Here is a 21,913-nt window from a genome sequence, read left to right as displayed (position 1 = left end):
TAGAAATTCAGGTGGCGATCCTCACATCTCATTAACATGCCACTATATAAACCAAAAATTTTAAACAAATTTTGGGGACAATTGGAAGATGAACGGTGAGAATAATGATAATAATCGGAGAGAGAAGGACAATAATCTGAGAGATGAGGACAGTAATCTGAGAGACGAGGACATGGGAAGGGACCTATTGGCGATAGATTTGGGGCCCGATAGAGGGATCATTCGAAGATCTAGAGGCAACATATCTCACCCCGAAATTCGTGGATTGGTTGTAATGTGCTATAACGGACTCTGAGATTGAATTAGTGTTGGACCCGGAAGAGGGGTTGCAAGGTTGACTGGTGAGAGTTGGTTTGCTATTATTGGGGGCGTGTCTTGGAGTTTGTCCGATTCAAATAAATTATTTTTTTTATATATTAGTAATAGGTGTTGTAGGATTATAGTTTTTGTGAAATAATATTCTATTATTATTATTATTATGTTTTGTGTTAGTTTTTGTAAAAATATAGAAACAAATGTAAAAAAAAATAAATAATAAATTATTATTGATTTTTTTAATTTAATTATTAAATAGTGAGAAAGTAAAAAATAAAATCATTATTTTATGTTTTTAGATTTATTTTGTGTTTGTGTTTAAAAATTATCAAAGAAAAAGAAAAAAAACCCAAGTAAAAAAATTATTATATTTGTTGTAGAAAAAAGTGAACCCAAAATTAAATAACATATTTCCCCGTTCTACGTCTTGAGTAATAACTACGGAACCCTTGTTAAACTTGATAACTATAACATCTTATAATATGTAGATCTTTGAAGATCGTTGATCAAGAATATTGTTGTATTCAACAAATATATATATATATGAGCTATTATTAATTTTGTTGTATTCAAATATATATAGATGAAATATTATTAATTTTGTTGTATTCAAATATATAGATATAACTATGATTAATTTGAATATGTAAAAAAAAAGAAAAAGAAAACGATGTCTATGAATATTGATAATTTTTAATTATTGTTGAAAAAGATACTTTTAATTTTTCATTACTAATTTTTTGATGAATTTTTATGATATTTATAATTTTGGAATATTAAAAAGATGAATAAAAATGAAAAGATTTTAAAATAAAGAAAATCATTCTTAAAGTTAAAAAAAAAAGGAAATTAGAATTAAACTGGTTACGGTCTCCGACAAGTGATTATAATTGAGTGTAACATTCGTTATTTTATTAAGCGAATTTAGTAAAATTTATATATTAATTTATTTATCAATAGATTCCTTCATTGTATTCAGTCTCTCCCACTAGTCTCAGCAAAGAAATATCAATCCCATATTAAGGAATGGCACAGTGGTGCCTTATAGTGATTGATCCAGGCTTTAGAAGATCGAAGGTCATTCTAATTATACACTGGAACTAGGTAAAAAAAAATATATATATATAAATTTTTAGATAATTTCGGTTTTCATTGATGTTATATAAAATTTGAATCATTGTATTGGTTTTATTCGTATTTTTATATTTAATTTAATTTTTTAAGATTAGTCAAAATTAGTTTAATTAAGTGGTTATTGAGTACGCTTTAATGTATATTACGCAAATAAATTTATTAAGTTTAATACTTGAAAATATAAGTATAATTATATTTTTGTTGCTAATTTTAAGTTTCACGTTAGGTTTAATTATAGGAAAAAATACGACTTACGTTAGATAGAGAGTAAAGAGTTAGAAAATATTAAGAATATATTAAGAGAGGAAGATAAGAAAAGAAATATAAACAACTTCATGCGAACGGATAATTACAGACAGATAATTTGCTATAGTTGTGGTCAGCTGGGCCACATGTCGCGCCAATGTGAGATAACGAAGAATCTAAGATGCGCGAGGTGTGGCAAGAATAGCCATGTGGCTATATGTTGCTGAGTAAACAAATCAATTGTAAGGTGCAATAGTTGTGCCCAAGAGGGACACACACAAGAAAATTGCAATAAATGACTAAGAGAGATATTTTAATTTTAATGATAAATTTTGTAATGATAATAATTTTTCTAATGTTAATAATTTTAATTCAGGTAAGAATAAAGATTTTAATTTTAATGATAAATTTTGTAATGATAATAATTTTTCTAATGTTGATAATTTTAATTCAGGTAAGAATAAATATTTTAATTTTAATGATAAATTTTGTAATGATAATAATTTTTCTAATGTTGATAATTTTAAATCAGGTAAGAATAAATATTTTAATTTTAATGATAAATTTTGTAATGATAATAATTTTTCTAATTTTAATAATTTTAATTCAGGTAAGAATAAATATTTTAATGATAAATTTTGTAATGATAATAATTTTTCTAATGTTGATAATTTTAATTCAGGTAAGAATAAATATTTTAATTTTATTGATAAATTTTGTAATGATAATAATTTTTCTAATGTTGATAATTTTAATTCAGGTAAGAATAAATATTTTAATTTTAAGGATAAATTTTGTAATAATAATTTTGCTAATGGTGATAATTTTAGTTCAAGTAAGAATAAGTATTTTAATGTTAATAATAAATCCGGTGATGATAATGAGTGATTTAATGTTGATAATTATAATTTGAATAATAATAATAGAAGTATAGGTCAAGAGAGAAATATAAAGTTAGAAAGTAGGAATTTTGAAATATATAGAATAAAAGGTTGAACTGGTGTAGATGTACGAAAAATTAAATTAGTCATGATAAAGGCTGAAGAAGCAGAGATATGTTTTTTATTGGATACAGGAGCGGAGATTAGCCTAATGAGTGTAAAAGATTTTAATAAATATTTTCCAAAAGAAAGATTCATTGCAAAGAGAATAAAAGTTAGACAATTTGACGGTAGCATGGTTAAAATTCTAGGTTTTTATGTGATAAAATTGTTAGATATAAATAAGGAAGTAAAGTTATGGATTACGACACTAAAGATGGAGCCTATTTTAGGTTGGAATGACATTGAGAAGATAGGTTCTGAGTATAATTGGTCTTTGTTTGAAAATGTCCGTGAGAAAAACAAAATAACGAATGAGATGAGGATAAAGAGAAGACTGATTTACCTTGTGTAAGAGTTAAACAGGATATAGTTCTCGATGAACTCAAAAATCGAACACCAGAATTTTTAATTAGATATAGAAGTAACTTAGAAGAAAATAAGGAAATAAGAGATATAAAGACAATAGAGGTAAATACAGGCGAAGATAAATAACAAGGAATTAATAAAATGGTAGAACTGAATGTTGTTGAGGACAATTTTAACAAAGAAATAAAGATTATTTTGAATAGATATAAGGAAGTCTTTAAAGAAGAATTAGGGACTCTTAAAGATTTTGAAGTAGATATACGATTAGAACAAGATTATCGACCTAAATATTGCAGCACAAGAAGATTGCCGTTTTCGTGGATAGAAGATATAAAGGAATTAGACAAATGGTTAAAAGAAGGAATTATAAAACCAATAGTGCATAGTGTATGGGGAACACCGTTAGTTCCCATAAGAAAACCAGATAACAGTTTAAGACTGTGTATAGACTATAGAGTATCAGTTAACCCGTGGGTAATAAACGAAAGATATCCATTACCTAGAATAGAACAATTGCTGACTAATTTAAGAGGAGCAACAATTTTTTCAGAAATAGATTTTTCGAATGCTTACTTGCAAATAAAGGTAAGTGAGAGAACAAATAAGATATTAACGATTACAACGCATAGAGGATTATTTACTTTTTGTCGTTTACCATTTGGTTTGAAAGTATCAGCTCCAATATTTCAAAGAACTATGGCGGCATTATTTCAAGGAATAAAGGAAATATTGTATTATTTAGACGATGTTTTGATATCTGGTAGAACAGAAGAAGAACACAATGCTACGTTAGTTAAAGTGTTGGATATTATATTAGAAAATAAAGCTAAAATTAATAAAAGTGTTTTTGGAGCAAGAAAAATAAAGTATTTAGGACATATTATAAAGGGAGATGAAATTACTCCAATTGCAAAGAATATAGATAAGGTAATGAATATGAGAGCCCCAAATAATAAAACTGAAGTACAGGCGTTTTTGGGAGCAACGAATTATTATCATCGGTTTGTTCAAAATTTCGCAGAAATCGCCTCACCGTTGTATGATTTATTAAAGAAAAATAAAAAGTTTGAATGGGAGAGGAGAAAAGTTTTGAAACATTGAAGATAAAGATGGTAGAGAAACCGATTTTAAATTATTTTAATGAGAAATTAGATATTAGCGGTTGATGCATCTAATGAAGGTATAGGAGGTTACAGATGACCGATAATGTTGAGAAACCGATTTTATTTTTATCAAGACGGTTTAGTAGCACTGAGAAAAATTACTCCACGATTGAAGAGGCTCTGGATGTGAAATTCTGGCAGCGAAGTGCAAAGAATATCTGATTGGAAGAAGGTTTGTATTATATACGGATCATAAGTCGTTGGTAGATTTATTTAAGAAAGAAAATAAAGAACTTATGATTTCACCAAGACTACAGAGATGGTTAATTTTAGTAGGTAATTTCGATTTTGAGATAAGATTCAGAGCAGGTAAACAAAATTGTTTACCAGATATATTATCGAGATTGTTTGAAAAAGACAGTGCAAACAAGGATACAGTAATCAATAGTTTAGAATATATAGAAGAGGAGGAAAAATTAAATAGTAAAGTTATAAGAGAAGAACCGATAATGTTTGAAAGAATAGAGGAGATATCCAAAAAGATGAAGAATTAATAAGAATTAGAACTTGTTTGAAAGGAGAGGCAGAATGGGAAGGTGAAGACAAAGCTTTTAAAAATATAAGGAATGAATTAAATATAGAAGACAATTGTTTATTGAGAGGATATCGATTAGTGATACCGATTAAGTTAAGAAAAGATACATTAGCCATATTACATTCAGGACATCAAGGCATAGAAAGAATGAAGAATAAAGCAAGAGAATATATTTGGTGGCCCAAGATGAATAGTGAAATTGAAGAATTAGCTAGAAGCTGCGAGACATGTAACATGTGGGCTAATGTACCACCAAAGAATAAAGCAGATAAATGGCCAGAAACGGACATTCCATGTAAAAGAATACATGTAGATTTTTTAGAATATGAAAAAAGAAGATATTTTATTATGGTAGACGCTGGATCGAAATGGATAGATTGTCAACAGGTTTCAGGTTTAACGACGAAGATAGCGTTGACTAAAATAAAAGATTTTGCAGGTAAATATGGATTAATGGAAACTTTAGTTTCGGATGGAGGCCCAGCATTTAAAGGTAGAGTTTTTAATCAATTTTGTGATAGGTGGAATATTAAACATTTAGTATCGCCACCACATTACCCGAGAAGTAATGGGCAAGCCGAGAGAATGGTAGCTATTGTTAAAAGCTGGCTAAAAAAAGAAAAATATGGAGAGGGAAAATGTGGTTGTTATTATTAGCATATAACAATACTAAAACGAGCAAAGGAAATTCACCATCAGAGATGTTTTTAGGTAGAAAAACAAGAACGGAATTAGATTTTTTGAAAGAAAGAATAAATCAAAAGGAGGATACATATGATGATAAATTTAAATTTGGAAGTCTAGTATGGATTCTACTATTTGAGGGTCCAGTTAAATGGGGGAAGGGTATAATAAGTAAGAATATAGGAAAAAAAAGTAGAAGTAGAGATTGAAGGACAAAAAGGCACTTTTACTAGACACCTAAAACAAGTAAGACTGAGAAGCTTAGGGCAAGTAAAAGATATGGGAGACAATTAAAAGAAATAATTTGATGATAGACATTATTATGAGAAACATATTGATGATATACTTAATTATGAGAATCAATTGTTAAAGAGATAAATTGAGGATAGACATAATTATGAGAATCATATTGATGATAGACATAATTATGAGAATCATATTGATGATAGACAAAATGATGAGAAGCATAATTTACCAGGGGATACAATTAAAAGAAATAAATTGATGATAGACATTATTATGAGAATCATATTGATGATATACTTAATTATGAGAATCAATTGTTAAAGAGATAAATTGAGGATAGACATAATTATGAGAATCATATTGATGATAGACATAATGATGAGAATCATAATTTATCAGGGGATACAATTAAAAGAAGATAAATTGATGATAGACCTAATTTGAGAATCATATTGTTAGATGAAAGAAAATTGATGATTAGACATAATTAGGAGAATCATAATTTCAAGAGATCAATGAGGAGAATAATCATTCTCGAGGAAATAAATTTAATGATAGACCTAATTATGAGGGTTTAAACGGTGAAGAAATTATCAGGTGAATAATAGATTATTAGAAAATCATGAAAGTTATATATTTTTATAGTAATTTTATAGATGGCATCATATGTCAGAGTAGGAAATAAGATTATCAAGATGGAAATCAGAGAAGCAGATGGATCGGCCGAATCAAACAGATGGATCAAAGCGGCAAGGGCAGAAGCCCAACAAAGATATGGAGAGTTACTGCAGGAAATACCCAAAAAACCAGCGTCTACATAAGCGGGAGGGGTAGGAACAGTTTGCATCCTATTTTTTTGAGGGGGCAGGGGGTAGACTACTTTAATGGGGGTAGGATAAATTTTTTGGGGGGTTATCTATTAAATTTTGAGATGAAATAGGACACAATTTATTGCTGTAAAAATTAATACTTTTATTATAGAATTATTATAATACAATTATCGACCAAATCTATATATTGCAACAATCATACACATTGTTTTCCAAATAAAACTTTCTTATCAGCAAGCTCATAATGCCATAATAATTAATTAATTGTAAATAATGGAGGTTTTAATTGAATTTATTATCTAAAAAATAAATTCTTTATATTCACAAAATATAGATAGTTGATAGTAGGGAGAGATTAATTTAAGTTAACCTTATAAAATCTCTGAAAAGAGTATCCATAGAATAATAAAAAGACACTGACGCCGGAGACGGCGGATTTTTTAGGGGGGTAGGCAAAGGTTTTTAAGGGGGTTTGTATCCAGTGAAAATCCTGTCATGTAGACGCTGCAGAAAACAAAGGATAGAACGACGAATGGAGCCATATTGGGTTCGGAAGAATCGATTAGAATGTTGAGCGTGCGGAGGAATGCATAAATTAAGGTTTTTCCGACGACAACAGCGTCCTCAATGAACGGTTCAGAGTTGGAGGTGCGAGAAGGTGGGGGACTAACGAAGGAAGCCTTGGAAAGCTAATCTTAAAGGGTGGAGGTGTTGTATTCAAATATATATATGAGCTATTATTAATTTTGTTGTATTCAAATATATATAGATGAACTATTATTAATTTTGTTGTATTCAAATATATAGATATAACTATGATTAATTTGAATATGTAAAAAAAAAGAAAAAGAAAACGATGTCTATGAATATTGATAATTTTTAATTATTGTTGAAAAAGATACTTTTAATTTTTCATTACTAATTTTTTGATGAATTTTTATGATATTTATAATTTTGGAATATTAAAAAGATGAATAAAAATGAAAAGATTTTAAAATAAAGAAAATCATTCTTAATGTTAAAAAAAAAGGAAATTAGAATTAAACTGGTTACGGTCTCCGACAAGTGATTATAATTGAGTGTAACATTCGTAAGATTATTAACCGAATTTAGTAAATTTTATATATTAATTTATTTATCAATAGATTCCTTCATTGTATTCAGTCTCTCCCACTAGCCTCAGCAAAGAAATATCAATCCCATATTAAGGATTGGTACAAATATTTTTACATAAAAAATTTTCAAATTTTACGATCTTTTTTTTGAGCAAAGTATAACTCTGAAAAAGAATATCATTGAAAATTAATTATATTTTTTTGTTTTACTTTTAAAAGAATAATAACTAGAGAAAAAGAATATCATTGAAGATTAATTATAGGGTATCGTCATCAGCGATGATACTCCTAAATTTAGAATAAGAAAATCTTCGAATTATTTAAAATAAGTAAAATTTCAATATTCTTATATATTGCAAATTCCTTTTGTCCCATCCCATGAAATTACAATCGTTTCTTTTTCTTAATAACAAATTAAAGCTAAAAGTAGAAATATATAAAGTTGAAGATTATATAATCATTATCACGGATATGACTATTTATTTAAAAAATAATTTCCAGAAATATATTTTTACATTTCTTAGTTTATTTATAGAAGGTAGAGATTATTTATCTACTAATATATCCTATTTCTATTTAATATTAATTGAATATATATATATTTATTAGCTTAATATGTCTCAAATGTTAATTTGCAATTTTAAAATTTAATAAATATATCCATAATATGGCGTTAAGGGCATAAATATAAAAATATCATATAAGGAAATAATTATTAAATCGCTTCTTTTTTTTATATTTGGGTGTAGATACACGTGGAAAACTTGAAAACTAACTTTATAAAAAAAAGAATGGTTTCTCCTGTTTTATTTCTTTTTTTAATGGAATAAATATTAAATTTTTTTTTTGTCCTTAAAATTGGTATATATAATTTCAAATTATACAAATAATTTTAAATTGTACTAGTAATTTTAAATTGTACTAATAATTTTAAATTGTACTATTAATTTCAAATTATGCTAACAATTTCAAATTATGCTAATAATTTTAAATTATACTAATAATTTTTACTCATAATTTCAAATTATACTAATAATAATTTCAAGTTATACTAATAATTTCAAGTTACTAATAATTTCAAATTATACAGATAATTTTGAATTTATACTAATAATTTCAAATTATACTATTAATTTCAAATTATGCTAACAATTTCAAATTATGCTAATAATTTTAAATTATACTAATAATTTTTACTCATAATTTCAAATTATACTAATAATAATTTCAAGTTATACTAATAATTTCAAGTTACTAATAATTTCAAATTATACAGATAATTTTGAATTTATACTAATAATTTCAAATTATACTAATGATTTCAAATTATACGATAAATCAATCGAATAATGATAAGACTATTATTCAACGAATATATTTTTAACATTATTTTTATTTGATCCGGATTTTCGAATCAAATAGTTGTTTTATTTATATAACGACTTTAATAACGAATAATCCTTTTTAGGTATAGCGCTGTTAATAACACAATTAAAAATAAATAAACACGTAATCCTTTCGAGACAAAATAAATGACCCAAAAGGCATATATTTGATCTAAAAAAGAAAAGAAAAATTATTTGTCCCAAATAAAAAAGTAAAAATATTTTTATTACTAAAGATAAATAATTTTAGCATTATGGGATATATTTAAAATATTTTTGATAAATTAATTCATTTTCATCTCGTATTAGAAGATGATGAGTCAATAGTAGTTTGCATTTGAGTTGTTTGCATTTGTTTTGTTTGCATTTGTTTTGTTTGCATTTGTTTTGTTTGCATTTGTTTTGTTTGCATTTGTTTTGTTTGCATTTGTTTTGTTTGCATTTGTTTTGTTTGCATTTGTTTTGTTTGCATTTGTTTTGTTTGCATTGTGTGCATTTGTTGTTTGCATTTGTTTTGTTTGCATTTGTTTTGTTTGCATTTGTTTTGTTTGCATTTGTTTTGTTTGCATTTGTATTTGTTTGCATTTGTTTTGTTTGCATTTGTTTTGTTTGCATTTGTTTTGTTTGCATTTTCTTGGGAGTTTTATGAGTTTTCCTATCAGGGTTAGCAGTGCAAGAGGTACATTCATCCTTACATAATTGATAGTTATCATCATGGTTCTTAGGAAAGTGATAATTATTTTGTAAGTATAAATATGGGCTAGGTTGAATGGTATCAAATTGTTTTATGTCAATATAATTGTGATAACCTTTACGATGGTGTTTAGTATTTTGTGGATAATAATTTGGCTCAATTATTCTGGGGTTAGGATGATGGCCATTATAACTGTCCATTGGATTATTGTGAAAATATATAGGATGGTTGTAGGAGTTTTGAACAGGCCTGTTAAAATGTGGATACGCTTTATATTCATATAATTGCTTATTAATATTTTTATGTTTCCATATCTTTTCTTGATTACAAGGACATTGTACTTTTTGGCCCCAATCGCACCCCTGTATATGATAATTAAATAATGTGCCATGGCCACAATATCTAATTGGGTGATATGGTGTCCTGCAATCCACATATTTCCTAATGATAATTAAAATTAAATAAATATAGTGCTCAATAATTTTTGCCATATATCTTATATGAATTAATCTATATAAATTTTTTAAATTATTAGAATTTTGATTTTTCATGAGTTATATGATCATATAAAATAAAGTTAAAATGATTAAATATTGGATAAATTAGAGCAGTGCTTGGGCGGCTAATAGCCTTGTAAAATAATATATTAACTAGCTGGACCTGGTCAGACTTAAAAATAGATTGGCAATGATTCTTAGGATAGCCGTTCGTTATAGAACTTGCTATAAAGGGGAAGATTTATAAATAAAATAACAAGTTATAATATTTTAAACAATTATAAAAATCGATTTCCTATAATAATAATTTGTTAAATTTATCATATTTTTTACAGAATCTCAATATCGCTTAAACATTAATATAAATTCCCAATATAGTTAACTTGATTATCTATATCGTCGAAAGAAGTTAGCAAAATCAAATTTTTATAAAATAAAAGTATACACTCATTTTGATAAAAATATAAAATAACCTAAACCATATCTGTGTTTTATATGTTGAGAACAGTTAATTTATTTATAAAACATATTTTTTTTTAAAAAATCTTAAAAAATATATAGCTATTAAAGAATACTCGTTAAAAAATGTTTTTTCTTACCTAAATTCTTGCACATCTTTAAATTTTCCCCAGGCTTTCCAATATAATTCCCTCCTTTAACCCTTCGAATTAAATTTAAACATTTCATCGAATCCCTTTTAGTCCTAAAGTTTTCTGATTTTAATTGGTCATTTGCCCATTTGCCTGCTTACAAGGGAGGACTTGAATTTTCACCCCCCCCCCCCCCAAAAAAAAATTCAATGGCAATTGCTTGTTTTCTTTAGTCACGAATATCTTTTGACGAATCTATTTCCTCACTTATCGAGTTAAACTATCCACTTTGAACTTCTGCCAAACAATCTTGGCTTACTTTAGTTCTGCAAGGACCCGAGCACCTAATCTCCAGCCATTTCAAGAGCTTCCTAGTTCCCATGTTTCAATTTACATTTGTAAAACATTGTTTGCATCCCAATCTAACTAACCTTCAACTACTCAGAAATGCAAGAAAAATCCTAACGGCCACGAATGGTTAGACGTGATCCCGAGTGGAAAAAAGGAAATATTACTCACAAATGATAAGTTTCTGACATTGGCTATAGAAGTTGTCTTATCCCGTCTATACATCTGTGCTGCTGCAATAAGCAATTTGATCCATTTTCTAGGCAATGTTTCTCTTATTGCGAATCCGCAAATCTTTGATTTCGGCCAGTTTCCCTAATAATTTGGCCGCTAGGTCCCCTAAATGAGACGGGTAACTGTTTCAATGGCATATATTTAACATCTTGGCTCGGCGGCAGAAGACTTGTGTGGGATGTGTCATGTGTTACCTCATTTCTCGCTAATAGAAACTGACCTCTCGGAATTCCAAGACAAGAAATCAAAAAATGTAATAAATTAAAGTCCCTCTTAAATTCTTTTATATATATCCTTTTAATCTTAGGTGTATTGGGAAACCCCAGTCCCAAATCCCTAAAATTTTAAAATCAATTGTGTAAAAAAATTTCAATAAAGACAGGGGTTAAAAACGCGTCCCTTTCCCTCAAACAATAAATCAATATGGAATCCTAAAAGGGAATTAAAAGTGTTTTATTGAAACACTCCCTTTTCACTCTTAGTTCAATACACATGGCATTCTTTTTTATTTTTATTTACTTTAGTAGATATTCATTTTTATGCCTGATTTATAATATCTTATCATTTTATATTATTTTTACTAATTTTTTATATTAAGTATAAAATATATAATTTTATTAAAATAAAATTTAAAAAAATATAAAAATAATAACAAACAATGTTTTATTATATTTTTTGGCCCTACCAAGGCCAACTGACCATCATTACCAAAGTTTTTTTAAAATAAAAATAATACCATTTAAAAATAAATATATAATTTTTAAAAAATTTAACTGCAAAACATTATGAGAAAGGCAAAATCAACAAAAAATTAGCAATAAAAAAGAGTTTACTATAAAAGGTTAATACAGTTTAATTTTTAATATTACGTCAAATAGGCATCTATCAAGACTTCTAAATTAAGCTAACTATAGCGAAAGGTAGAATATATAGTATTTATATATTATATAGTATACCCAGTTAATTTTAACTAGATTTTATTTATATATAGTTATAAATCATGAGTTTTGGACAAATCGAAATTGCATTATTAATTACAAATTATCGTAAATATTACAAACCAGCATCCAGGGTAAGGCAAAAAACTATATGAAGTTCCCAAGCAAAGTATGTGTGGTTCATATGAGCAGGGAGGAATATAATAGTTTGGATTTCCATGATACTAATAAAGTCATTAATTTTCCGTATAAAATTGTAATTTAAGCAAAATATATACATTAATTAAAATCTTTGAAATTTATATGACCCTTATGATCAATTTTCAGACCACTAAATCCAAAAATATTGAGTAACAATTTATTTGATGGGTCAATAAATCAAAACAAGATCCCTGGAGAATTTAAGGTATATCAATAAAATTATAAAACTTTTTAGTTATTAATATTTCCATTTATTATCACCCATAACTTTTGACTAAGACTTATAAAAGAATTTTAAAATTCAATTCTAATGGGATTAATTTTGACTCTTTATTTATTAAAATAAAACTATAATTTGAATATTCTTTGGTATTAGGGTAAAGCTACTCAAAATTTTTATTAGATTTAAATATTTCTGAATTAAAGGGCTTGGAAGGAACTTGATCCAAGGATAAATAAAAATTTTAGCCAAGTTCTGACTTAAAAAAATCATGATGGCTCTCGAAAAATTGAATTTGCAAGGCTACATTTCCAATATTTTAATTTACTTGATTCTGTGCATACATTTGATTTTACCAATTTTATAACCTCAATGTTTCTTTCTATCAAATGCTTTAATTTTAGTTCTCTTCATTTTGGGTCAAACTATCTATGTTTTGTCCAACAACTAAATACAACTGATTTAAACCGTATTCATATATCTACATTCCCCTATGTCATTTTCTACTAATATCTACATCCATCTCAACATCCTGAAGCAAGCCCTTGCCATTATTTTCAATACCCCATGACTATGTTCTCCTACTCCTTTATAGCTCAGAAATAAAATCCATATGAAACCATATGTTGTATCACTTTATTGCAGGTTGGCAAGTAGGTCAATTGACCCAACAATACGGTCAAATATTATTTAAAAAAATATTTTTGAAAAATGAAAAACAATATAAATACATGTGATCACAATGCTTCTTATTTATTAGATCTCCAATATCAAGAAAAACAACTTAGTCTTACTAGTTTACTAGTAGTATGTTTAATGAAGCAGTGATATAATACAAGAATTAGGCATTTTGATCAAAATATTTCAAGTGATATCATAAATTTTAAAAATCAAAGCGGCGTATTTAATATCAAAATATGTGGAAAGCTAATCAGATTTCGGCTTTAAATTGTTAGTTCCCATCTTATCCCTTAGGAGAAGGGCATTTACAAACAATTCCTAATTCTATTTCTTCTTTGGCAAGATATTAGTCGATTTAGGTTAATATTCATACAAAAAACTGAAATTGATTGACGACCATGACAGCAAGAAAATTGATTGTTAAATCCGCCATACACCTAACAACCTCTGACAATAATCTGGCTCCCTACGATCAAACAACTTATCAAGCTCTGCTCCTAAGACACCACTCAGACGATCTTAAGAACGAAAACCATCTTAACCTGGAGCTCCTCTAATTGCAGCCACTTATACCACACCAGGGTTACCATATCTCCCCCCATTAGCGGGAGACTCCCGCAATTATTTAGTTTACACGCAGGCATCTCTCTCCCGCAAAACTACCGCAATTGGAAATCTCCCGCAAAAATCTACCGCAATTTTTTACAATTTTTTTTAAAAGTATTTTAACGTTTTTAATATATATAAATAATAATTTTGAGAGACATTAATTGATTATTTTTATATTTTTAAAATAATTTTAAATATTTATTCGAAAAACATGTCTAGTTTGTAAATTTCTTTCTATCCTGTTTTATTTCTATCCAATAATAAATCAACATCATTTCATTCATATAAGTTAGTACAGGGGAGTATATCAACATCATTTCATTCATATAAGTCAGTACAGGGGAGTATATCAACATCGATTGCAATACAAAAGTATTCTCAAAAATAATAAATAATATAGATGCAACTACATTTGAGGAAATCGTATACATCTATCAAGTAGTTCAACATTCACAAGCTATATCATCACAATGTAGGTCGAATCTTTTTCTCATAATATTTAACGACTCTAATATAAATGAAAACTATACTTGTAGACAAAAATGGGCAAGGCTATCATCAATGTTTTAGGACCTAAATCCAAGAGGTCAATTCTTGACTATTTGAAAGATGGGCATCCATACGCAATTTTAACAGATGCATCTAATAAGGGAAAATTAACATATTTCCCTCGATCCTTCGCTATTTCAGCAAGAATAAGAACATTTCAATAAAACTGTTAAAAATTTTTTCCTCGGATAGTAAAAAATCTAACGATGTAGGTAGCCACATAATGATAAATATAGCTGATTCAGAGTTATCAATGATTTGCATGTCCGCTTTTTGCGCTGATAATGCCTCTAAAAATTAGCTAAAACCAAAGTTACTGAAATGAGGCAGCACAAGAATGAATTAATACAAATTGGCTGCATATGCCATATACTACATAATTCTTGCAAGAAGGCAATGAATGTACTATCTGTGGACGTCAAAATAATTGTGATGAAATGTTTTAACGAATTTAATTAATCTACTCAAAGAGTTAATGAATTAAAAGAGTTGGTGAAGTGGTCTGACTTGGAATGGTGTGAGTTGTTGCGATATATACCTATCAGGTGGTTGTCATTAATACCTGCCATTGATAGATTTTAAAATTTTACAAACCCTTAAAAAAATACTTTTTAAATAAAGATTTTTAAAAGCTGTCCTAAAATTTTGAAAAATTTTTTCGAGTATGAAATAGCAGCATATTTGGGATTCGTTTCACATGTAGGAAATCTACTTCATGCAGTTAATATTCAGTTGCAACCAGAATATTCTTTATTAAAAAAAATTCACAAATCATGCTACAGCTCTGTTCATCTCTACAGTTAAAAAATTGATAATAAATTTTATGGCACTATTGCTAAAAATATTATATTAAAATGTTCAAATAATACTCTAATTAATACATTTTTAAATGAAGCAGATATTTTTATTAAGACAATTTTAGAATATTTACAATCAAAATTTGATTTTAATAACTCTAATTACAAATGTATAAATATTATGACCTTGGAACAGAAACCATCAATTGATGGTTTTTATAATTTAATTATATTAAAAATACCGAAAGACATTAATGCCTTGTTTGAGAAGATTGTAATTCTCTTTATTTTTTATGATTCGCCAAATTACTTAAAATTAGATGGTCTAAAAGCAGAGGAGAAATGGGTAGAATTTTTTCGTAATAACGATAAATCCCCATGCTTGGAAAAAAGTGAGTATGTTTTCTCCTTACCTCATTCTAATGCCTCATCCGAAGCATTTTTAGCCTGATTAGGACTGCCTGGAAAAAGGAGAGAAATCGAATTGCTTTAACAACATTAAAGGCCGAGCTAATGGTTTAACAAATATATAATATGTCTTGCCAGGAATTTTATAAATATCTCAATAACGACGGTATACATTTAGTTCTATTATTTAAATCTCAAATAAAATATAATTAAGTTTTAGCAATGGCGCCATAAAATTTATTTTCAATTTTTAATTATAAAGATGAACAAATCTGCAGCATAATTTTGTGAATCTTTGTTAAGATTCTTCTGATTACAACCACACATTAACAGCATGTAGTAGATTTCCTACATGTGAAAACATTCCTAAATATATCTCTGCCATTCATTATTGAAAAAAAATTTTTAAATGTTAGGACAGCTTTTATAATCTTTATTTAAGAAATATTTTTTTAAAGGCTTATAAAATTTTAAAATTCAATTGATGGCGGGTATTAGGAACATATCGCAACCAACATTATGCTGACTCAATTCTGTAAATACACTCTGTTTTTATCAAATTCACTGAGGCAATATCAGATCAGAAAGCTGACATGCAATTTATTGATAATCTCGAATCTGCTATATTTACCATTATATGGTTAGCTATGTCTTTGGATTTTTCACTATTTGAGGTTAAAAAAATTAATAGTTTTATTGAAACGACCTTAATTTTGTTTAAAATAGCGGAGGATCAAGGGAAATATTTTAATATTTCCCTTATTAGATGCATCTGTTAGAATTGCATATGTATGCACATCTTTCAAATAGTCAAGAATTGACCTCCTGGATTTAGGTTCTAAAACATTGATGATAGCCTTGCCCATTTTTGTCTACAAGTATAGTTTTCATTTATATTAGAGTCGTTAAATATTATGGGAAAAAGATTCTACCAACATTGTGATGATAATCTCTGTGAATGTTGTACTACAAGATAAGTGATCAAAATTGCCGCAACTGTAGTTGCATCTGTATTATTTCTTATTTTTGGAGTACCGAATTATGTATTTAAACTAAATTCGTTTTTTTTATAAAATTTTATTTTGTTTACATTCTTATATATTTAAAAAAGATTGTTGGTTTTTTTTAAAAATTAATATATTTTAATAAATCAAGATGTTATTTTATTTTGAAAAATAGTTACCGACTTTGTATTTATATAAACTAATTATATAAAATAATAGGCGGATAATTAAGTCAATTCAAAATCCCGGAAGGCCGGTACTTTGTTAGCACTTTTTATATTTCTACCGCAATTTTCATATTTCTCCCGCATAATACCAAATTTCTCCCGCAATTTGAAAATTTGACCTGGCAACCCTGTACCACATGCGACGTTAGAAAGGTTATTCTCTCCTTCAAACGCGATTCCTCACCTGGGTTTTATGAATTTCGAACAAAATTCCTACAGGACCGCACCTTACATCACACTCATCACTCTCTATAAACCTAATAAAGATATTTGCCCTATCGCTATTGGAACCACTTGGCGCCGATTAACCGACAAGTTAGTAGTAAGCAGAATATTGTTCACAATATCTAATCACCTCTGCCTATATAAGTTTGGGGTCAACGTAAAAAGAGGATGCGAAGTATCCCTTCACATGACCCGGATGTATTTACAAACAGACCCCAGCGACGATATCCTAATTAAAAAGACTTTTCGAACGCCTTTATTTCTCTAAGGTATAGAGCGTTTCTAAATCCTATCCTCACCCTCTACCCGATTGTTATGCTACTCGCACCTTTAATTTGGAGATAGATTGATTCCTTCTAGCGATGGTATACAACAAGGTGATCTTCTAAGTTTTTTGTTCTGTCTGGGCATTATGATATGAGACATTAATGTTCAATGCAAGCTTAATCTTCATAAATGGTATATCGACCATGGTATACTAGGCAGCCCACTGGATAAAGTGATGAAGGCAATACAGATAATAAAATCCAGCGAGAACAGTTTGTTACGAATTAATTCAAACAAGAGCGAATATCCCCTATATCTTAACCACTATTTTATGCTCAATCATGCACATTGAACTCTTTACACAGATCTCCAGTAGGTAAAGACCAGTTCTTTATGTTCCTTGCTGATATTTTACGAGAGATATCCCCCATGTGGGATACACTAGCCCGCCTCACAGACCACCAAACTCTCTTCCTATTGAAGAACTATCTTCTAATTTCGACCTATCTTGGTTACAGGCTACCTTACCAACCAAATCCGATGGAATTGGCATAAGGTCGCCCTCCCTACTTTCCGTTAGTGCGTTTATATCCTCTCGCCTGTCTTGCGAGCCCATCATACACACACTCACAAAACATCCTGACCCCTTGCTTCTTATAGCAATTGATCGATGGAAGTATCTCTCATTAGTCGAATATCCCTCATCGGCTCTGCAAAAAGACTGGCATAAGCTTCAAGTTGGCGACTTTGCATACTTCAAATTAAGGAGCCAATCCGAGAACCATTCTCTACTCTACTCCATTTCCGTAGATAGCGGGTACGAATTTCTCGAGTTTTCCCATCGCGAAACCTTGACCAGTTCTTACGCAATGATGAGCTACGTCACGCCATCAGTCTTAGAATTAATTGTGATATGGTGATAATATATCAAAATAAGCATGGGGGATCATTTGGGAAGAGGGAGGGGAAAATAGGCTGCCGCCATATATTTTAAATCTAAAAGGGACATTACTAAAGTAAGGCGGATATAATGATAAAATGTATTTTTTAAATCAAATTTTATACCTGCTCGTGTCCATATGCTGGCATATCATGTTCATAACCTTTAAAATAAATTATTAAATTGTTACCATAGCGTAAATTTTTTACAAAGCTTTACTACATCATAAAAATTATGATGTAATTTAGAAATCTGATAAATTCAGATAACTACCTTAGGCTAAATTAGACCTTGATTTAACGAGGGTTATTATGAGAATAAATAATTTTAGCCCCTGATTTTAGAGAGGTAGATTTATAATAAATTATAAACTTCGGAAAGTTAGTTCCAAGTTCAAATTTACGATTAATTCCTTTTTCAAAAAAAATATATAAAAAATCAAGAATTATTATAAAATATTAACATTTTTGATAAATGAATTAAAAACAATGATCTTATACCCTTCCCCCAAAAAAATTATATCTCAATTCATAATTATATTTACAACTATTGAAGAAAGGAAAAATATAAATATATTTCAATTTTTAAAATGTTCTTAAAATGAATCCCTAATAAATGTCCCAAAGACGACAAGAATACCCCGGACAAAAAGACACTGAATACACAGGGGTAAAGAAATACCTTCAGACAAAATAACAGCAGATAAAAGATAGCAGGGCATCCTCGGATAGACACCGGACAAAAATAACTAATTTAAAAAAATGGTTTAAGGGCTTAGAAAGGAGAATTTAAAATTTTTTTAAATAATTTATTCCAGGCGGCCATAAATATCTTTTAGATTTTACCAAATTTAGTGGGATTGGTGTCTAATGAAATTATTATTTCTCCTCTTCTTATATAAACATTAACCCATATCTTGTTGCATAGCCCTTAACCGCTAGCGCGATCCACGAGCTTGGTATTAGGTCTTAACCTGGACAACGGTAATTCGGTAAAGCTAAAAGAAACTTGTTGGCTGCTTCGCGCTGTCAGTAGCACTAAGTGTGCGTGAAATTTTACATCAAATGTTATGGATATTTGGTGTCAAATATAATTAAGCATTTCTCATAATCACCCAAACTCACATTAGGCCTTGCCATAAATGTGTAGCAATACATCTAGCCAATATCTAAATATTTCTCAGTAAGCGGCTGCACATTATCATTAGTTAAATATTTTTCCCCCCTTTTCCAAACATTTAAAAAAATTTGGGTATTTTTGTCCAGTGTCATTTTTTCGGGGTACTTTAGTTCAGATTTTTATGCCTAGGAGGCTTCTGACCAATTACTATATAAAATACATGTAGAAAAATATTATAATTATCAAATTTAATAAAAAATTTTATTAATAAGTTTAATTTCATTTATGACATTTTATTTTTTAAAAAGTAGAAATTAATAATATGATTAGTTTTTCCATTTTTAAAATTGTTCTTATTCCAACTGATTTAAACCGTTCATTTCTTTCAAGAATTCCGCGTGATAAGTCAGTTCAAGTTAAGATTCATGAAATCATAACGGTTTGATTTTTTCCAGGTTCCTGATTATTTAATATAGGAGACTTAAGGAATATACAGCAAATATGAGAAGAAATTCTGTGAAATCGAACAAAATCAATAATAACTAATTAAAGAAGCATTTTTAAGGATTTTTAATTTTTAACAATGGGACCAATATTAAATGTATATATTTACGTAGTATATAAGTCATATAAAAAATATGTTAACCTGTCATTACTCCGAAATTCAGGAAAATTATCAATAGGAACATTTCGAAACTATTATGTGATTTATTTACAAACATTTCTTTTTTATCAAAAGGATTCAAAAAATAATAAAAAAATTAAATCTTTTTTATTAAATATTTATTATGGTCTTAGTTTTCGCCTGTTTAAAAAAAAAACATTTTATTAAATTTGACATTTTTTCCTGAATATTTTAATTAATGCATTTATGTCAAATATGTCCTACTTTTTAAAATATTTTAATTGTGCTTAAGAGGCTTAAATGGTTGCTCTTTATGCTTTAGCCGAAACAGCAAAAAAATGGCTAAGGCCTCTGAAGTGCTTTATCTATTTTTTAATTTAAATTTTTTAAAAAAAATTAGAATAAAAGGAGCTTTCCTTATCTTGCGATCTAAGGTTTATTTAGTTTTTAAAACATTCAAGAAGGTTTTCGCCTGTTTTTTAAATTAAACATTTTATTAAATTTGATATTTTTTTTCTGAATATTTTAATTAATGTGTTTTTGTGAAATTATGTCCTACTTTTAAAATAATTCAATTGTGCTCAAGAGGCTTAAATGGTTACTCTTCATGCTTTAGCCGAAACAGCAAAAAATTGGCTAAGGCCTCTGAAAAGCTCATCTATTTTATAATTAAATTTTTTTTTTTTTAAATTAGAATAAAAAGAGTTTACCTTATCTTGCGTTCTGAGGCTTAGCCAAATTAGTTTTTAAAACATTATTCAAAAAGGCCATATACTTTTATTTAAGATGGAGTGGGATATATAATTCTATTCTAAATATTTAGAACAGGTCCTTCTGTCACGAGAGAGAAGAATTCTTCTGCTAGAATAATGTTATTTAAATCTTATGCGGATGTGGAGTGCTGATTGTATGATGGTAGGAGGTTTTCCTTCAAACTAATTTATATATAACCAATATTATTTATCTTTTCGAATATAATGTGTATAACGCATTGGCGTACGCAGCGGGCCCCTCCCCCAAGCCAAAAAATGCAGATGCCTGATATATTTTTCAAAAATATTATTGTTTATATTAATTTATATTTGTTAATATTTATTCGTATCTCATATTAAATATTTATCACATTCATACGTTATTTTATCAATTAATTTCGATAGTTTTCCGGCGTAATATTTACTTATTATTTTCAAATTTTTAGTGGCGTAATATTTATCTACCATTTTCAAATTTCTATTCAAATGATAATTATTTCTGAAACTTCTGGTCCAACAGGGAAAAAGAAATTGCAACCTTGTCCAACGAGATAGAGCCTCTTCCATCAAACACTAACAGCTATTAAGGAGTTAGAAGAGCCAATTATTTGCTATTACTGAAATATCACAATGGCCTGAAAGAAATATTTCCTCAGAAGCAAGAAAATTATTGGATTTAATGCTTATTCCAAATTTTATTTCTTATTAGAATGTATTATTTAATTATACAACTATTTTAAGTATTACTTTTCAAAAACATGACATTGATTTGATTAAGAAAATGAGAATAGCGGAGAGCATTTTATCAGAACTCAAGGAAATTAGGGCTAATGTTGTTAAAGAATTTCATATTTTATATTTTATTGTTGAGTCAAAAGCAGATATATACGTGTTTAATATTTGTCTCATTCGATTTGTAGCAAGGC

This window comes from Gordionus sp. m RMFG-2023, chromosome 2 (assembly GCF_954871325.1).
Source record: "Gordionus sp. m RMFG-2023 chromosome 2, tfGorSpeb1-WG-v2, whole genome shotgun sequence".
NCBI lineage: Eukaryota > Metazoa > Nematomorpha > Gordioida > Chordodea > Parachordodidae > Gordionus > Gordionus sp. m RMFG-2023.
Note: the sequence above shows the minus strand (reverse complement) of the source record.